This window comes from Capsicum annuum, unplaced genomic scaffold, assembly GCF_002878395.1.
Source record: "Capsicum annuum cultivar UCD-10X-F1 unplaced genomic scaffold, UCD10Xv1.1 ctg82786, whole genome shotgun sequence".
Lineage (NCBI taxonomy): Eukaryota > Viridiplantae > Streptophyta > Magnoliopsida > Solanales > Solanaceae > Capsicum > Capsicum annuum.
In genome coordinates, this window is record NW_025893602.1 from 41,093 (window position 1) to 58,981 (window position 17,889).

The window sequence follows — 17,889 nt, forward strand, 5'->3', positions numbered from 1 at the left end:
ACCAAACAGATAAAGGCATCTGTTGGAAATGACCAAACATATAAAGACATCTGTTGCAACAAATGACTAACCTATTGCAATAAATGACTCATCAATTGAAAATTATTAAACAAATATAGACATCTGTTGCAACAGATGATAAGTTGTTGCAACAGATGACTCATCTGTAGAAAATTATCAAACATATAGGATATATGTTGGAAAAAAAATTAAAATACTAAAGCTCGGATGTTTTTAAGAGAACTCAAATGTTTGTCCCCTTGTCTAAGGTCTTGTCTTTAATTTTAGTTAAATCAATTTAGTTATTACTAATAATTGCTTAATTTGAATAATTTTAAATAAAATTTATCAATTGATCATTCTATTAAGGACGAATACATTAATTAAAATTGTAAGTGGACTTATCAATTCATCTTTAATTTAGTCAAAATCAATTTATTTATTACTAATAATGACTTAATTTGAATCATTTGAAATAAAATTGGTCGATTAATCACTCTCCTCGAGACGAATACACATAGTTGATCATTAATTACTATGAGATTAATTGAAATTGTAAGTGAACTTATCAATTCATCTTTAATTTTAGTTATATCAATTTAGTTATTACGAATAATGGATTAATTTGATTCATTTCAAATAAAATTGGTCAATTGATCACTCTAATCTTGACGAACATTAGTTGATAATTTAATTACTATGAGATTAATTGAAATTGTAAGTTTATCTTTAATTTTATTCAAATCAACTTAGTTATTACTAATAATATCTTAATTTGAATTATTTCAAATAAAATTGATCGATTGATCACTCTACTCGGGACGAATACACTTAGTTAATCATGTAATTACGATGAAATTAATTAAAATTGTAAGTGAACTCATTAATTCATGTTTAATTTTAGTTAAATCAACATAGTTATTACTAATAATGGCTTAATTTGAACCATTTAAAATAAAATTGGTCAATTAATTATTTTACTAAGGATGAAACACTTAATTGATCATTTAATTACTGAGATTAATTAAAATCGTAATTGAACTTATTAATTTATCTTTAATTATAGTTAAATAATATAGTTATTTCTAATAATGGTTTAATTTGAATTATTTCACATAAAATTTGTCAATTAATCATTCTACTCAGTACGAAACACTTAATTGATCATGTAATTACTATGAAATTAATTGAAATCGTAATTGAACTTACTAATTCATCTTTAGTTTTAGTTAAATCAATATAGTTATTTCTAATGATGACTTAGTTTGAATCATTTCAAATAAAATTGGTCAATTGATCACTTTACTCTGGACGAACATGCTTAGTTGATAGTGTAATTACCATGAGATTAATTGAAACTGTAATTGAACTTATTAATTTATATTTTACTGTAGTAATTAATTTAGTTATTACTAATAATGACTTAATGTGAATCAATAGATGACTAACATGTTATAACAAATGAGTAATCTGTTGGAAATTACCAAACAAATAAAAATATCTATTGAAAATTACCAAATAGATATAGACATCTGTTGCAACAAATAACTCACTTGTTGCAACAACTAATTCCTCTATTTAAAATTATCAAAAAGATATAGACATCTGTTGCAACAGATGACTAAGTTGTTGTAACATATGACTCCTCTGTTGGAAATTACTAAATAGACAAAATATGTGTTGAAAAGCAATTTAAAATACTAAAGCTCAAATGTTTTTTAGGAGAAATCAAATGTTTTCTCCCTTGTCTAAGGTCTTGTCTTCAATTTTATTTAAATCAATTTAATTATTATTAATAATTACTTAATTTGAATCAACAAATGACTAACCTGTTATAAGCATTTATTGTAACAGATGACTAACTTGTTGCAACAAATAGGTGATCTGTTGGAAAATAATTAAAATACTAGGGAACTCAAACATTTTTAGGAGAACTCAAATGTTTGTCCCATTGTCTTAAAGACTTGTCTTTAATTTTAGCTAAATCAATTTAGTTATTACTGATAATTGTTTAATTTGAATCAACAGATGACTAACATATTGCAACAGATGATTCATCTGTTGGAAATTATCAAACAGATAGAAAATCTGTTATAATAGATGGGTTATCCATAAGAAAGAAATTAAAATACTAGGGAACTTAAATGTTTTTAGGAGAGCTCAAACGTTTGTCCCCTCGATCCTTTTGCATTTGATGTATGATACACTTTTTTTGTCTTCTTTACCTGTTTCATAAATGTTGTCATGTGTTTCACTTATTCGTTGTGCTCTTGTTGAAATTTTTAGAATTTTTTTAGGTCAAATTTTGTTTGTATATCACTTGGACATTACTTCATAGGTGATTTTGTAAGTATAATTATGATTTTTGTTGAATGTTTTATTTGGTATATTTGCTACTACTACAATGGATAGAACCTGCAACATGAATCCAATATATCAGTCATTTATTGCAACAAGTAAGTAATCTGTTGCAACATATGACTAATCTGTTACAACAGATGACCCATATGTTGGATTTATGTTACAACACTATAATATAAATCCAACAGATCACTCATATGTTGCAATAGATTAGTCAATATGTTGCAATAAATTAGTCAATATGTTGCAGCAGATTACTTATCTGTGCAATAGATTACTCATCTGTGCAGCAGATTACTCATCTGTTGGATTCACGTTACATGTTTTATCTACTATTGAAAAAATAATTGTAGCAGATACACCCAGATGAGAAATTCAACTAAAAATTATAATTTTACTTACTAAAATCACCTATAAGTAATTCTTAAGTGATATGCGAATAAAATTTAACCTAAAAAATTTGATCAAGTAGCAATAGTAGCGGTAACAACAATGTTCAACAATAAGAAGATGATGATGATGAACAAAAAGAGATGATAATGAAGAATAAGATGATGATAATGAAGAAGATGATGATGAATAAAGCAACAACAACAATGAACAATAGAAATCACCAAGAGAGAGAAAACTCCAATAAATGAGAAGAGAGAGAACGTGCATTTTTTTTCGCTCCATTTCTAGTTATATTAGGTTTTACATTGGATCAAAGTGTAAATTAAAAAATTTGTGGGTTATTTTCAAACTTGTCTTACTTTCTTAATCCTTAATAAAGTAATCGTCACCTCCACTCAATTATTAAGACTTGTGTCACTCACACTTCATTTTAAAACTCTTTTGTCACCTAGAGCCCAAAGCCCCTTGTATGTACAACCATATTGTATTTTAGAAATATTTTGATAAATATTCAAATGTGATATAGTGTAGTACCTTGGGAATTTTGAGATTTTAATGATTTTAATTTTGATTTTTCTATGTATATTTTAAAAATATTTTAAATTGCTAATTATTATAATTTTATAATACTTTTCATGTAGTTTTCAAGTAAATTACTTTCATAAACTCATTTTTTTGGATTATATTGTTTTGTGATGTTATTAATGTATCGTGTAAAAATTTAGAAATAACGTTATTGTCATAAATATTTTATTTCTTGAAAGCTTAAATTAGTCATATCTGACCATTTCTCTTATACATTCAAATGTTTTACCTCAATTGAATTATGAATATCTCTATTATATTTTTCTTGCTTTATTTTCATAAAATCTTACTTATACGTGTCTAAAAAGAGACAGATTGGTCCACTAAACTTCCTGCTATGTAGTCTTATATTAGTCGTAGGTTATGCTCCTATTATTGAAAAAGAGTTAAGCTCTCCCCTTGGTCAAGTTGGCTTAAGCTCGAATCGAGGGGTGTCAGTATGTATTATATACATGTAACATTTTTGCCTATCTGCGCAATGTAATTTTTCGAAAAAGGGGTGTCGGTTGATAACCCTCAAGCACATGTGGCTCCGCCACTCCTTGGCATATTTTCTAATGTGCTGTATCCATAACTTGTTCACACGACTTGGCACATCAGTACGGTTTACAGCTCTAAACAGACTTGGGAAGATTCTAATATTGAGTTTCAGTCTAATGAAACGCTGGAGACTATTAGATTAATACATATATCAGTTGTTTTGCCTTGTTGTTGTTTCTGTTTGTTGCAATTGCATCTTTTTTACTTATTGCTCAGCCAAGTGTCTTTCCGAAACAAAACTTCTTATCTTTGACCCTCCCCTAAACCAACCTGTGTGATTACACTATGTTTGTTGTTGTTGTTGAAACTAGCAAAAAGAAGGAAGAATTTTGGGAACTAAAATTTCTAATGACATTCCATGTTTCAATCCTGTATAACCTCTTCATTGGGTTAAATATAATCCTATTCAATTGACTAACTCTATAATTAGTTATGTCTTATCTGGATTTTGAATGAAACTTGGTTGGAAGGCAGCTCAACGGGAGTTTTAGGAAAAGATAGTAAGGAAAATCATTAATGGATATCCCAACTTTAACAGAAAAGACAAAATAAAATGACTTGCTGATCTTTTCTAGCATTACTTCTTTTTATTTCATTTGAAGGCATTATATGGTAGTCAAATAGTAACCACCACCATTAAATAACACCATATAGATGCCAAACGTCAAGTTTGATTGCTCAACTCTGCTCCTTTAATTGTTTTGGCTTTCAACTGTTACAATCTCTAGGCCCTAAACCAAAGTGGTGCAAATCGATAGGAAGTGACTTTTGAGTCTTTTTTAGTATAGAGCACGTTAATAAAAGAAAAGGGGGATCGATGTTACTTTCTAAAAAAAGAAAGGGGGAGGGGATCGGAATTCGCTAGTTTTGATATGCTCACTTATGTCAGAATCGTGGGAAAGATTGAATATCATATGTGGATATGCTAATGAAAATAAACGAAATGTGAAAAACAACACCATTTTATGTGGTACTTATAAGCAAATAAAATTCTTGAATACTTGTCTGGTATAACTTATTGCATTTTTTACCAAAGCTTATTTCTTACAAAAACATATTAGTTGCAATACATGATGTTTGTCTCTATTTGGTCGACTTTTACTTTGATAGGGATTTGACATTAAAGATTATCCGAGTTCAGTTCCATTCACTTCCATATACCCCATGGAATACTACTTGGAAGATCCTGAGAACGTTGAATTGACGGAGGGTTACGCCGCACAGGCACTTGAGCAGTACAACAAAGAAAAGAGGTTTTGACCAAAATCATCCCTTATGTTTCACCATGACGTTCTACATCCTTATAGTATCCTACTTAACCTAAAACATCCTTCAAGTTTGTCAAAGTAGATCAAAAACATCTCTCTGTCAATATTACCATCTATAATCAACAGAACTTTTCTCTTGGCACATGACTTTTCTTTTCCCTTCACTTTCTCCCAAAATATTTATTCTTGCCTCCTAATCTCCCTTTTACGGAACAAAAAAGTACTTTACAGAAGCTTGAATAGGGTTTTTAATGGTTGAATAATTTATTATTGGGTGAAGTTCTATCTCTGTAAAATTGACACCTTGTTGTTGAATTTGTGATACAGGGACTCAATGTTCGGAACTCAAGAAATATATAGTGATTCTGATAATGAATCAGATTATGAAGAGTTTGAGAATTCAGATTATGAAGATGACATTTTATTTGATCAAAATGTTGATCCTTCTATTAAAATCTTTTCTGTCAATATCAGAGAAAATTCGAGAATAAATGATGATAATGATGAGTTTATTAGCAAAGAGTTGCAAAAGAAGATGCAAAATAAAGACGGCGACTTAGATTGTGTTGTTTTTAGTGACATGGAAAGCTTGAATAGTGATACCAATGCATCTAATGAAGATTTAAACTTTCCAAAGCCCAAGCCCAAGACAAATGAAGCTAATCCTAAGTTAGCATTAGGACAAATATTTCAAAACAAAAAAGAGTTTAAGGAAGTTGTTACTACTCATGAGATTAAAAGAGGAAGGATGGTCGAGTGGATAAAGGATGACTCAGTAAGATCAAGGGGAGCATGTAAGCATCGACCCTCTTGTGTGCGTAATTTTAGCTTAAAAATGCATAGAGACACAAATTTTCAGATAAATACTTACATCTCTGAGCATACATGTTTTTGTTGTATTGTCAAGAATAAGAATGTCACTTCCAGTTGGATTGCAAAGAAATAGGTCGATAGAATCAAATCAAATAGAGAACAAAAAACATTAAAATTTAGAGATGAAGTCAGTATAGAGCTGGGAGTATATGTATCTTTATGTCAAGTAAAAAAAGCTAAAAGAAGGCTATTTCTAGGATCGATGGCAATTTGAATGACCAGTTTAGCATTTTGTGGAATTATATTAATGAGATCTTGCGATCCAATCCCGGAACATAAATTTACATGAAGTTAACACCAAATGAGACTCCTAACAATCCGCTAGATTCCAAATACTATACATATGTTTTGCAGCATGTAAAGATGAATTTAAGGTAGGTTGTAGAAAGATAGTTGGTGTATATGGTTGTTGGTTGAAAGACTCTATGTATGGTTCACAGTTGCTTACTATTGTTGGTTTAGATGGCAATAACAATATCTTTCCTATAGCCTATGCCGTTGTGGAAAAGGAGTGCAAGGATACATGGTAGTGTTTTTTGAACTATTTAATGATTGATATTGAAATAGAAAAGCAATATGTATGGACATTCATGTTAGATAAGCAAAAAGGCCTTCTTAAAACTTTTAAGGAAGTGTTACCAAATATTTCTCATAGATTTTGTGCCCGACACTTGCTCAATAATTTCAAAGCAAACAGATTCCCTAGTTATGCATTTAAAAAGGCTTTTGGGAAGTGACTAGAGCAACAATCGTTGAAGCTTTTAATATGCATATGTTGGAGATATGTGAACTGGATAAAAAACGTATGAATGGCTTTTGAGTATGTTACCAAGTAAATGATCCAGATCTCACTTCTCACCACTTTCAAAGTGTGACATTCTGTTAAACAATGTAAGTGAGGTCTTTAATAGTCTCATTACTGATGCTAGAGATAAGACCATTATCAAACTTTTGGAGATCATAAGGCATATACTCATGGCTAGGATTGCATTCAATAGGAATAAAGCTGAAAGGTGGGCTAGAACTGCATCCAGTAGGAATGAAGCTGAACAATGGACTTTGGGTAACATTTGTCCAAATATAAAAAAAAATTGCATAGAAACACGAAAGGAGATTTTGGTTATATTCCTAGAAAGGCTAACTCAGAGAATTATGAAATCGTAGGGTCTACTGATATTGACACTTGGGTTGTGGACTTGTATAACAAGATGTGTAGTTGTACAAAATGGGAATTATCTGGAATACATTGCAAACATGCTATTTGTGCTATATGGATGAAAAAAGATGGCATTGTAGACTATGTTCACGATTGCTACAAGGTTGAGACATATAGGAAAACATATACAACCATATTTTCTATGAACGGGCAAGATTTATGGCCTAAATCATCTAATCCGCAACCATTGCCACCACTTTATTTGAAAAAGAAGAAAGGAAAGAAATAAAGATTAAGAAAGAAAGAAGTTGATGAGCCTGGAGCCTCGAGGACTAGGATGAAAAAGAAATAAAAAGCAGTTGATTGTAGCAAGTGTGGTCGATCCGGTCATAACAAAAGAAGTTGTTCTTTATTTAATGTTGTTGAACTAGAACCAACAAACTATCCTTCATCTTTGGACTCTATTATGGTTGAGAACACATCAAGTTGGACGCAAGAATTTGCTTCTTTTTGTGACAAACTTTCGGTGAGATACATATATCAATAATGGTTGTCTTACTTTACTATAATGAAACTTATTTAGCTTAAGTCCTCTTATTTCCTTTTTTGGTTACAAGAGGATAGTAGCAGAAGAGTGCGATTTGAGTTGCATAGCGTCATAGATGCTAACAGCCATTATCATTTTGTTCCTTTTATGATGACATAATTAATTTGGGAATGAATTAAGTTCATTTTGTAATGTGATGACTTCTAAGTGAATTAAGTTCATGTTGTATGACTTAATTGTGAAGTTTACAGATTTTGAGTTTCTGTATTTTGCACTTAATTTCACGTTTCTAGATTTCTTTCAATTTTTATACCTTGATTTATTGTAATCTGCACTTTTTTCTACATTTGTGCATATCTTTTGGGCTTCTGCACATATTTTAACCTTGTATGTATAGCATAATTCTTCGGCCAAGGAGGTTTATATGAACCTTCTTGTGACTCCCTAGCTCTGTCAGTGTTAACATCCCATATAAAAGCATAATATATTAGGGAGAGAGTATTGTTTATATGTTTCAACAAATATGCTTGGCCCTCTATATAGTGATGACTCATGTTTGGTCTTGCTTTCACAATTTTCATTCTTTATGTTGTTGGCAAATTGCTTGAAGAATATTTAAGACCTATTTTGTGGGTTATGCTCTTTTCCATACCTCTAAGAAGAATTCAGCAAGCCCTTGTTGCATTCTGGTCTGAACCTTTAAAGCTAGGCCTTACCGAGACTATTTTGGCTTTTCCTATTACTGTATTTAGGATTTTTGTTAGCACACTTTTTGATATAAGAGAAATGATTTTCAGTGTTGTTCTTATTTTGGCTAGTCTCTTTTTGGGTATTTGTCATGGAATATGAGAAAATTAGTCTGTTTTGATCAGTTGCTCTTTTTGCAGTGGGATTTATGTTTCCTGCTAACAGTGTGGACTCCATGATAGATGCAGTAACGTCTTTTAGGAGTCATAGCTTTCGTAGATTATCTATATCTACTTTCTTCTCTAGGGGGATATTGAAAAGATTGGAAACCATTTCGTAGATGGTCAATGACGATGGAACTGGGCAATTGCTAGTGGCTCGAAAGGCTGCCTTGGATATCTCAACCATGAGACTAGTGGATATTCCTGAGAAGGCTTGGAAGCTCCTTAATTTATTAGAGGATTCAAAAGATCCCCGGTTCCAGAATTTCAAGTGATGAGTAAAAAGAGGTCGTTTGATTTGCAGACTAAGTTATTTTAAGATTGTCGTTGATGGGTTATAATCTGCAATATGAGATACAATAATACCAAGTTGATTCGAGATAAATGAGATATCACAAAATGAAATTTTATATTAAACTTAATATTGTGTTGTTTCATCTTTTATCTCATTAACCAAAAGCCCTCTTATGTATTGGCACTTAAGTGCATAAGAATGAGATATTGTAAAGTTGGTAAACATTACAGAAGACCTTTTAATGTTATTTCTCCCGGCAAATTCACATGTAGTATTTCCAAATTCAACATAAAAGAAAATGGTAACTTTCTTTGTCATCCATGAGTACTGAGATTTCTGTCCGTCAACTTTCAAGTACTAAATATGACAGACTAACCAGTAACAAATCACATGTACCACAGCTCTCCATCTACCAATCATTCAATTCAAATTGATTGATACCAACAGCTCAATTCCACATTGATTATTGCCCAAACCAATCATCATCTTTCACATGCATAGCTTGAGGCAATTTTCCTCAAAGTACTGTATTTCCTGTGTTTTGTCTGCAGTTCTTTTGAAGTATCAAAAACAACTTTTCTACACCGCAAATATTAAGAAAAGACCATTGTACACCCTATCATTCCGTGAACTCACTTATTGAATAACACGAATATATGTTGTATCTGATTTTCCACATAGAAATGTGGATCAAAATTGCAAGTACCTAGTTCATTTTCCAGTAGAAATGCTAAACAAAATGGTATTACACTAAAATGTAAAGCAAAAATTGTAGAAGGTCCAAAGTTTAAAGTTTTGAATTTCATTAAACCAGCAAATACATTGTAAATAGGCAACCAGAAGATTCAGAACCAACAAAAATTAAGAGTAGCTTGCAGTATCACATGTTCATACTTTTTAGGGGTTGCACGAATCATAGAGTCACTTCAACGGGGACAATTTACCACCTCCTTACAAGTAGAAGGAGAATTACAGCTACAAATAAAGGTTCTAGATATAAACACTTGTTAATGAAGCTCATTGCTTTAACTGCCCTTGGATTTCTCCAGTTTTGCCAAATAAAAAGGAAAAAAAAAGAGACAAGGTGACAATGTTAGTACCAAAGCCAGCTTCACTTAACAGCAAGTAATAAGAAGTGATAACCAAATACAGCACCATGAAGATGGAAATTATAAATTATAGCAGCTAAATGTAGTTGAGATGAAAAAGAGTTCCCAAACAAAAAAGATCTCATAATACTTTAGAAAGTCAGTCAAGTTCGTCATTGATCAACTAATACTTTTATCTGAATTTTCCAAGCACAAATCCCTCCGCATAACAACTTTAGTACACGATTTTTCCTAATTGTTCTTTTAATTAGTTCAGCAGCTAAACCATGTTGATTATCATTTCTGTATTGGCTAGGTCTTTCTGTAGCATCATCACATCAAGGGGACAGTGGCTGAATGGAAGTGCCACTCATGACATTTCATGGTGCTTTCCATGATAAGACAAAGGAGACTGGTGAGGCAGTGTCTCCTTCACTGGAGATATACTAGCAAAATAACCTCTAAATAGAAATATTTGAGAGCAATACGAAAAGGTTCTCAATCGATTTACAGAGGGCATCTAGTTTTTCTAAGAGGAGGTTCTACCTGCGGAATACATAGCCAAGATAAAATCAAGTACTTACTCTGAAAATGGTTGTAGAGAGGAGAGAAAAATATGCATGATATAAATCAAAAGGTTAGAAGTCCAACTAAATGTTGAGTGAGGCATTAGGTGTGTTTATATAGAGGGAGAAAAATGATGAGATGGATCGGTTTAATTACTCATGAAAGATGCCTTGTTTCAATAATTAATTTAACCAATGCATCTCATCATTTTATCCCACTATGGGAACACACCCTATGCCCTACTCACTATATCCAAACTTCCAACCTTTTGACTTATACAGATTTTACCCCTCTCACTATATAAACACACCCTATTCCTTACTCAATACACACTTAAACTTCCAACCTTTTGATATAAAGTCTATTGTGTGTATGTGTATATATTTATGTAGACACCATAGAGAGCCAAAAGTTCAAACATTTCTTGTGTTTCATGTTAGGGCACTAAATATGAGGTCACTGAGATTCTCAAGGTTAATGGAGATGGGTGTAGAGACTTAATTTACTATGTAACCCTTACCGTCAAGAATGACGTGGAGGAATATTTTCAAGTTAAGGTGGTGGAACGTCTATATAAATCTTTGAAGTTCCCAGTGTCAGGCCAAGGGTAATAAGATCTATTGTACATTCCTTTTTTTTAAAGTTTCCTAAAAAGAATGACCTACTTTTTTTAATACATTTTAAAAAATAATTCCTCTTGTTTTTTGACAACACTTTAATTTCAATTTTTCACTTGACATGCTTAAAATCATAAAATTAAATAATATTTTGATATATTTGGCATAAATTTGATTTAAGATCATAAAAAGTCGATCTAATTATACCACAAAATTGATCTACCCACCAGTAAAGAGACATTGCATAGCCAATGAAAATAAAAAACAGGTCACACTTGGGAGCCGCATTTTGCATTTAATATATGTGCTTATAATTTCTAGGATTCCAATCCCTTTTAAAGGAAAATCAACATGTAGCTCAAACATGTCCAATTATATATTTACTTTGTGTTATTTTTATTTGTCACATTTTGATTTAACTTGCGTAGTAAAAAAATAATTAATAAGATTATTTTATTAAATTTCTTAGAATGTTTTAGAAATATTTTGTGGTGATGATAAAAACTATTTAACCTACAATTGCAACTATAACAAAATAGTTTCATCATCACTACAAAATGGTTTCATCATCACTATTATCTAAAATATAATTGTGTCATTTAAATATTCGACAACAGAAAAAATTCATCAACGCACAACCATGAATAGAACATATCACAATCACAGCTCTAACAAAAAGGATCAATCCAGTAGCAAAAAAATTCACTACTTCCCTCATGAAGGAATAAGACTCACCTGATTTTTGCAAATCCCTTATAGCACAGGTTGTTAAAACAGGAGAGACATAAATAGTACGCGTGACAGGTTGTTGTTTGATGCGTTCTACTATAGTCTTTTTACTCACCCTGGCCATGTTAAATTTCTGTAATCAGCTATCTTGAGTATTCCCTGCATAAAAAACAAACGATAAAGATAAAACTTTTACTGAACAATACAAAGAATTACAGTTACACACCGCGTCACGTGTCGTTTTGCATTTACTTCTTGCCCTAATAAAGCGATAATCTAAAAATTACAACTCATCATCCGCATCCTCATTCTCAGCCTCACCCATTCTATTATCAATATTTCATTGATATATCCAGCTATAATCAGGTTCCATCTATACAATCAATCACATTCAAGTAATTAGTTCAAGTCATAAAAGTTCACATTTCAAGTACCTACACTTAAATATTTTCAAGTCACTAATTCACTTCTCAAGTGACCACACTTTACTAAAATGAAAATGCTTCCTTCTTACATCAGCCTTGTTGCTTAGTAAATCAATATGTCATTGTACGGCTAAAAGGGAAACTCATTTTTCTCCAATTTTTTTAGAAGTTTCAGTGCAGTCAATCAGTTGTTGTCCATGTTTGAACAGCAACTGGGTGGGTAGTATTCAATAGTGCAGTCAAATAGTTGTTGTCTAGGTTTGAATAGCAACTGATTGACTGTATGTTTGAACACTAGCCAATGACTGAAACTACTAAAAAAATAGAAAAAAAATGAGTGTTTCCACTTTTATCTATACGATGGCATATCAATTTATTAAGTAACAAGGCTTATGTAAGGAAAAATATTATCGCTTAATTAAGGCAAAGAGCAAATGCAAAATGCCATATGACACAGTGTGTAACTGTAATTCTTTATACTGTTTAGTAAAAGTCTTATCATTACCGTTTGTTTTTTATGCAGGAAATACTCAAGATAGCGGATTACAAAAAATTTAACATGGCCAGGGTGAGTAAAAAGACATAGAAGAACGTATCAAACAACCTATCACGTGTACTATTTATGTACACCCCAGTTTTAACAACCACATTGGAGAGGTTCTCATCTATATTTTTCAATTAATGTTGTCTTCTAATTTTCTTGCTAGTTTCTTAAATATAGAGAGTTTAAGATGGGGCTATAAGGGGTTTGCAAGAATCAAGCATAGTTTGCTTTTTAATTTAGGATATATCATGAGAGAAGTAGTGAATTTTTTTTACTGCCAGATTGATCTATTTTGTTAGAATTGTGATTGTGATGTGTTCTCATTGTGTGATTTTTTTTTGCTGCCAGCTACTAAAATGACACAACTATAATTTAGATAGTAGTGATTATCAAACTATTTTGTAATAATGATGGAACTATTTTGTAACAGTTGTAATTGTGGGTCAAATAGTTCTTCTCATCATTACAAAATATGTCTAAAACATTCTAAATAATATTTAATATGATTATTTTATTAAATTTCTTAGTATGTTTTAGAAATATTTTGTAGTGATGATAAGAACTCTTTGACCCACAATTCCAATTGTAGCAAAATAGCTCCATCATCACTACAAAATAGTTTCATCATCACTACTATTAAAATATAATTGTGTCATTTAAGTATCCGGCAACAAAAAAATTCACCAACGCACAACCAATGAGTAGAACACATCAAAATCACAGCTCTAACAAAACAGATCAATCCGGAAGCAAAAAAATTCACTTCACGAAGGAATGAAGGCTCATCAATTTATCACACAATATACTAAATTAAAAAAGCAAACTATGCTTGATTTTTGCAAATCCCTTATAGCCCTAGGTTGTTAAAACTGGATAGACATAAATAGTACACCTGAGAGGTTGTTGTTTAATATGTTCTTCTATAGTCTTTTTACTCACACTGTCATGTTAAATTTTCTGTAATTAGCTATTTTAATATTCTCTACATAAAAAAACAAACATTAAAGATAAAAGACTTTTACTGAACAACACAAAGAATTATAGTTACACACCGCATCACGTGGCGTTTTGCATTTACTCATTGCCCTAATAAAGCGATAATCTTCGTCCTTACATAAACCCTATTGCTTAGTGAATAGATATGTCATTGTACGATTAAAAGGGAAACACTCATTTTTCTACAATTTTTTGGCAGTTTCAGTACAGTCAATCAGTTGTTGTCCATGTTTGAACAGCAACTGATTGGTAGTATTCAATCATATAGTCAAACAGTTATTGTCCAGGTTTGAACAAACAACTGATTGATCGTATGTTTGAACACTACTCAATGACTGAAACTACTAAAAAAAATGAAGAAAAAAGAACTATTTCCCTTTTAGCTGTATGATGGCATATCGATTTGCTAAGCAATAAGGAGTAAATGCAAAACGCCACATGACGCGGTGTGTAATTGTAATTCTTTGAATTGTTCAGTAAAAGTCTTATCTCTATAATTTGTTTTTTATGCAGGAAATACTCAAGATAGCTAATTACAAAAAATGTAACATGGTCAGAGTGAGTAAAAAGACGATAGAAAAATGTATCAAACAACAACTTGTCATGTGTACTATTTATGTCTATCTCAGTTTTAACAACCACACTAGAGAGGTTCTCATTTATCTTTTTAAATTAATGTTCACTTCTAGTCTAAAACAGTCTTTCTACTTCTCCGGAGGTAGTGGTATGGACGGCATACATTTTACGCTCCCCAAACCCCACTGCATATTAATGTTCACTTCTAGTTTATGGATGAAACAACTTTTCTACTTCTCCGGAGGTAGTGGTATGGACTGTGTACATTTTATGCTCCCCAGACCCCACTGCATCTAAATACACTGTGTTTGTTGTTGTTGTTCTAGTCTGTGAATGCTTTCTAATTTTCTTTTTCTTGCTTGTTTCTTAAATATAGAGAGTTTAAGATAGGGCTATAAGGGATTTGCAAGAATTAAGCATAGTTTGTTTTTTAATTTAGGATATCATGTGATAGATCAGTACTTCATGAGAGTGGTGAATTTTTTTATTTTTTTGGCTGCCGAATTGATCTGTTTTGTTAGAGTTGTAAATGTGATATGTTCTGGTTGTGTGAATTTTTTTTGTTGTTGGATACTAAGATGACACAATTATATTTTAAAAATGATCAAACTATTTTGTAGCGATGATGGAACTATTTTGTGACAATTGCAATTGTGGGTCAAATAGTTCTTATCATCACTACAAAATATTTTTAAAACATTCTAAAAAATAATTATATGATTATTTTTATTAAACATTCCAAACTCAGATAACCTTTAATGTCAAATCCCTATCAAAGTAAAAGTCGACCAAATAGAGACAAACATCACGTGTTGCAACCAAATATGTTCTTGTAAGAAATAAGCTTTGGAAAAAAATGTAGTAAGTTATATCAAACAAGTATCCAAGAATTTTATTTGCTTGTAAGTACCACATAAAATGGTATTGTTTTTCACATTTCGTTTATTTTCATTAGCATATCCACATATGATATTCAATCTTTCCCACAATTCTGACATAAGTGAGCATATCAAAACTAGCGAATTCCGATCCCCTCCCTCCCCTCCCTCCCCTCCCCCCTTTTTAGAAAGTAAAATTAACCCCTTTTTTTTATTAACATGCTCTATACTAAAAAATGACTCAAAAGTCACTTCCCACCGAATTGCACCACTTTGTAGAGTTGAGTAATCAAACTTAACGTTTGGCATCCACATGGTGTTGTTTAATGATGGTGGTTACTGTTTGACTGCCATATGATGCCTTCAAAAGAAACAAGGAGAAGTAATTCTAGAAAAGATCAGCAAGTCATTTTATTTTATCTTTTCTGTAAAAGTTAGGATATCCATTATTGTTTTTCCTCACTATCTTTTCCTAAAACCCCTGTTGAGTTGCCTTCCGGCAACCAAGTTTCATTCGATATCCAGCTAAGAGATAACTAATTATAGAGTTAGCCAATTGAATAGGATTATATTTAAACCCAATGCAGAGGTTATAACGAATTGAAACATGGAATGTCATTAGAAATTTCAATTCCCAAAAATTCTTCCTTTTTTTTGCTAGTTTCAACAACAGAAACAAACATAGTGTAATCCCACAGGATGGCTCTGGGGAAGGTCGAAGATAAGAAGTTTTGTTTCGGAAAGACACTCGGCTGAGCAATAAGTGAAAAAGAGGCAATAGCAACAAACAGAAACAACAGGAAGGCAAAACAACTAACTGGTACATGTATTAATCTAATAGTCTCTATTTCATTAGACCGAAACTCAATATTATAATCTCCCCCTAAGTCTGTCCAGAGCTATAAACTGTACTGATGTGCCAAGTCATGTGAACAAGATATGGATACAACACATTAGAAAATATACGGAGCCACATGTACTTAAAGGGTATCGACCGACATCCCTTTTTTGAAAAATTACATTGCACAGCTAGGCAAAATTTTACATGTATATACTACATATTGACACCCCTCGATTCGGGCTTAATCCAACTAGACCAAGGGGGATCTTAACTCAATTTCAATAATAGCAGCATAACCTCCGACTAATGTATGTAGACCAAGGACTTTACTTCTTCGTAAATTTACTTCTTTATACCGTGACATCCCTTGATTAAAGTTCTTGCTCCGCCAATTAGGACCCAACCACAAGAAAATTCATGTTATATTACCTATTTGACGGAAAGCAATCTATATAAAAGATAAACTTGATAGAGAAAAAGGCATCTATAGAGCGAAAGGTGAAAAACACATCTAAAGTATTCCAATTTTTGAATTTCATACCTAAACTATCACCAATTAGTTAGTAAAACACGCATCAACTGCTAGGCATGTAACTGAAAATATCAGGATAGTAAAGGTGTGTTTTGGACCATTAACACAAATCTATCTATATAATAAAAGATATGAACTTGATGGAGGAAAAACAATCTATATTCAAATATGCAAACAGTTTTAGTAGGCACATAGATGATAAAAGCAAGTAAGTACCTCGCTCTCCTCGATCTGATCCATATACTTGTTCCAGCGCTCAAAATCTCTGGGCTTCCAAAAATACCCTACTTCTTTGTCGGCAATCGAATCGTCACCGTCGATGTCGCTTCCATCCGTTAGAGGTAATTGATCCGAAGTTTTGAAATCGCTCGATTATTCTTCTTCTGCATCTTCCTCCTCATTCACCTTTTGCTTCTTCACCAATGGCTCATAATCTGATTTGCTCGAGTATTCCGATTCACTTTCCTTTTCACCTTTCTGATAGCAGCGGTGGTGATGATGACGGCGGCGAATTTTCACCTTCTGATGGTGGTGATAATGGCGGCGGCTGTGACAACAAATTGACAAAACCCTAGCATCAAAAATTTGGGTATGGACTATTGCCCCAATAGAGCCTTTAAATAGAGGTGAACCCAAAAACTTTTTGTTGGTTTCTTTTACATACAACCTTTAATAGAGGTGGATTTTTACTTGAGCCAAAAAGATTTTGTTGGTTTCTTTTAGAAGAGGAAGAAATTGAAAAGGCTAAAGCATTCATTATGAAATGGAAAGGAAAAGACAAGATATGACTGTTTAATAAAGACCCCTCTAACTATTCTGATGATTGTAATAGTAAAATTACTGTGCACAGGACCCATCCATTACTGTGCAAGATTCCTTTTTTATTATTTATAGACGCTTCATTCTTATGAAGAGGCAGGAGTTCAGAAATTCTCTCCTTTTGTTTTCTAAACTCTCTCTCTCTCTCTCTCTCTCTCTCTTTGTAACATATTCAAGAATTAAATAAAGAAGAAGCTACTGTTTACTACTATTTCAGTCTGGTTCTCAGAAAATTAGGTACATATTTGTTTCTTACTTGTGTACATTTAAATAAACTTCTACCCTACCCAGCCGTGACAATGTCCGGCTGAAAGGTTTCTTATATCTATGTTAAAGATCTAACTTCGCTGA

At 32.0% G+C, this 17,889-nt stretch overlaps 1 long non-coding RNA gene across 1 annotated transcript; it reads right to left on the bottom strand.

Moving 5' to 3' along the window:
• Positions 1–9,905: 9,905 nt before the first annotated feature.
• Positions 9,906–17,361, bottom strand: LOC124895520. The gene is made up of 3 exons (XR_007051767.1): positions 16,936–17,361; positions 11,934–12,086; positions 9,906–9,955 (listed from the first exon to the last, which is right to left on the bottom strand). It is a non-coding gene; the product is annotated as an uncharacterized LOC124895520 (long non-coding RNA).
• Between the last annotated feature and the right edge of the window lie 528 nt (positions 17,362–17,889).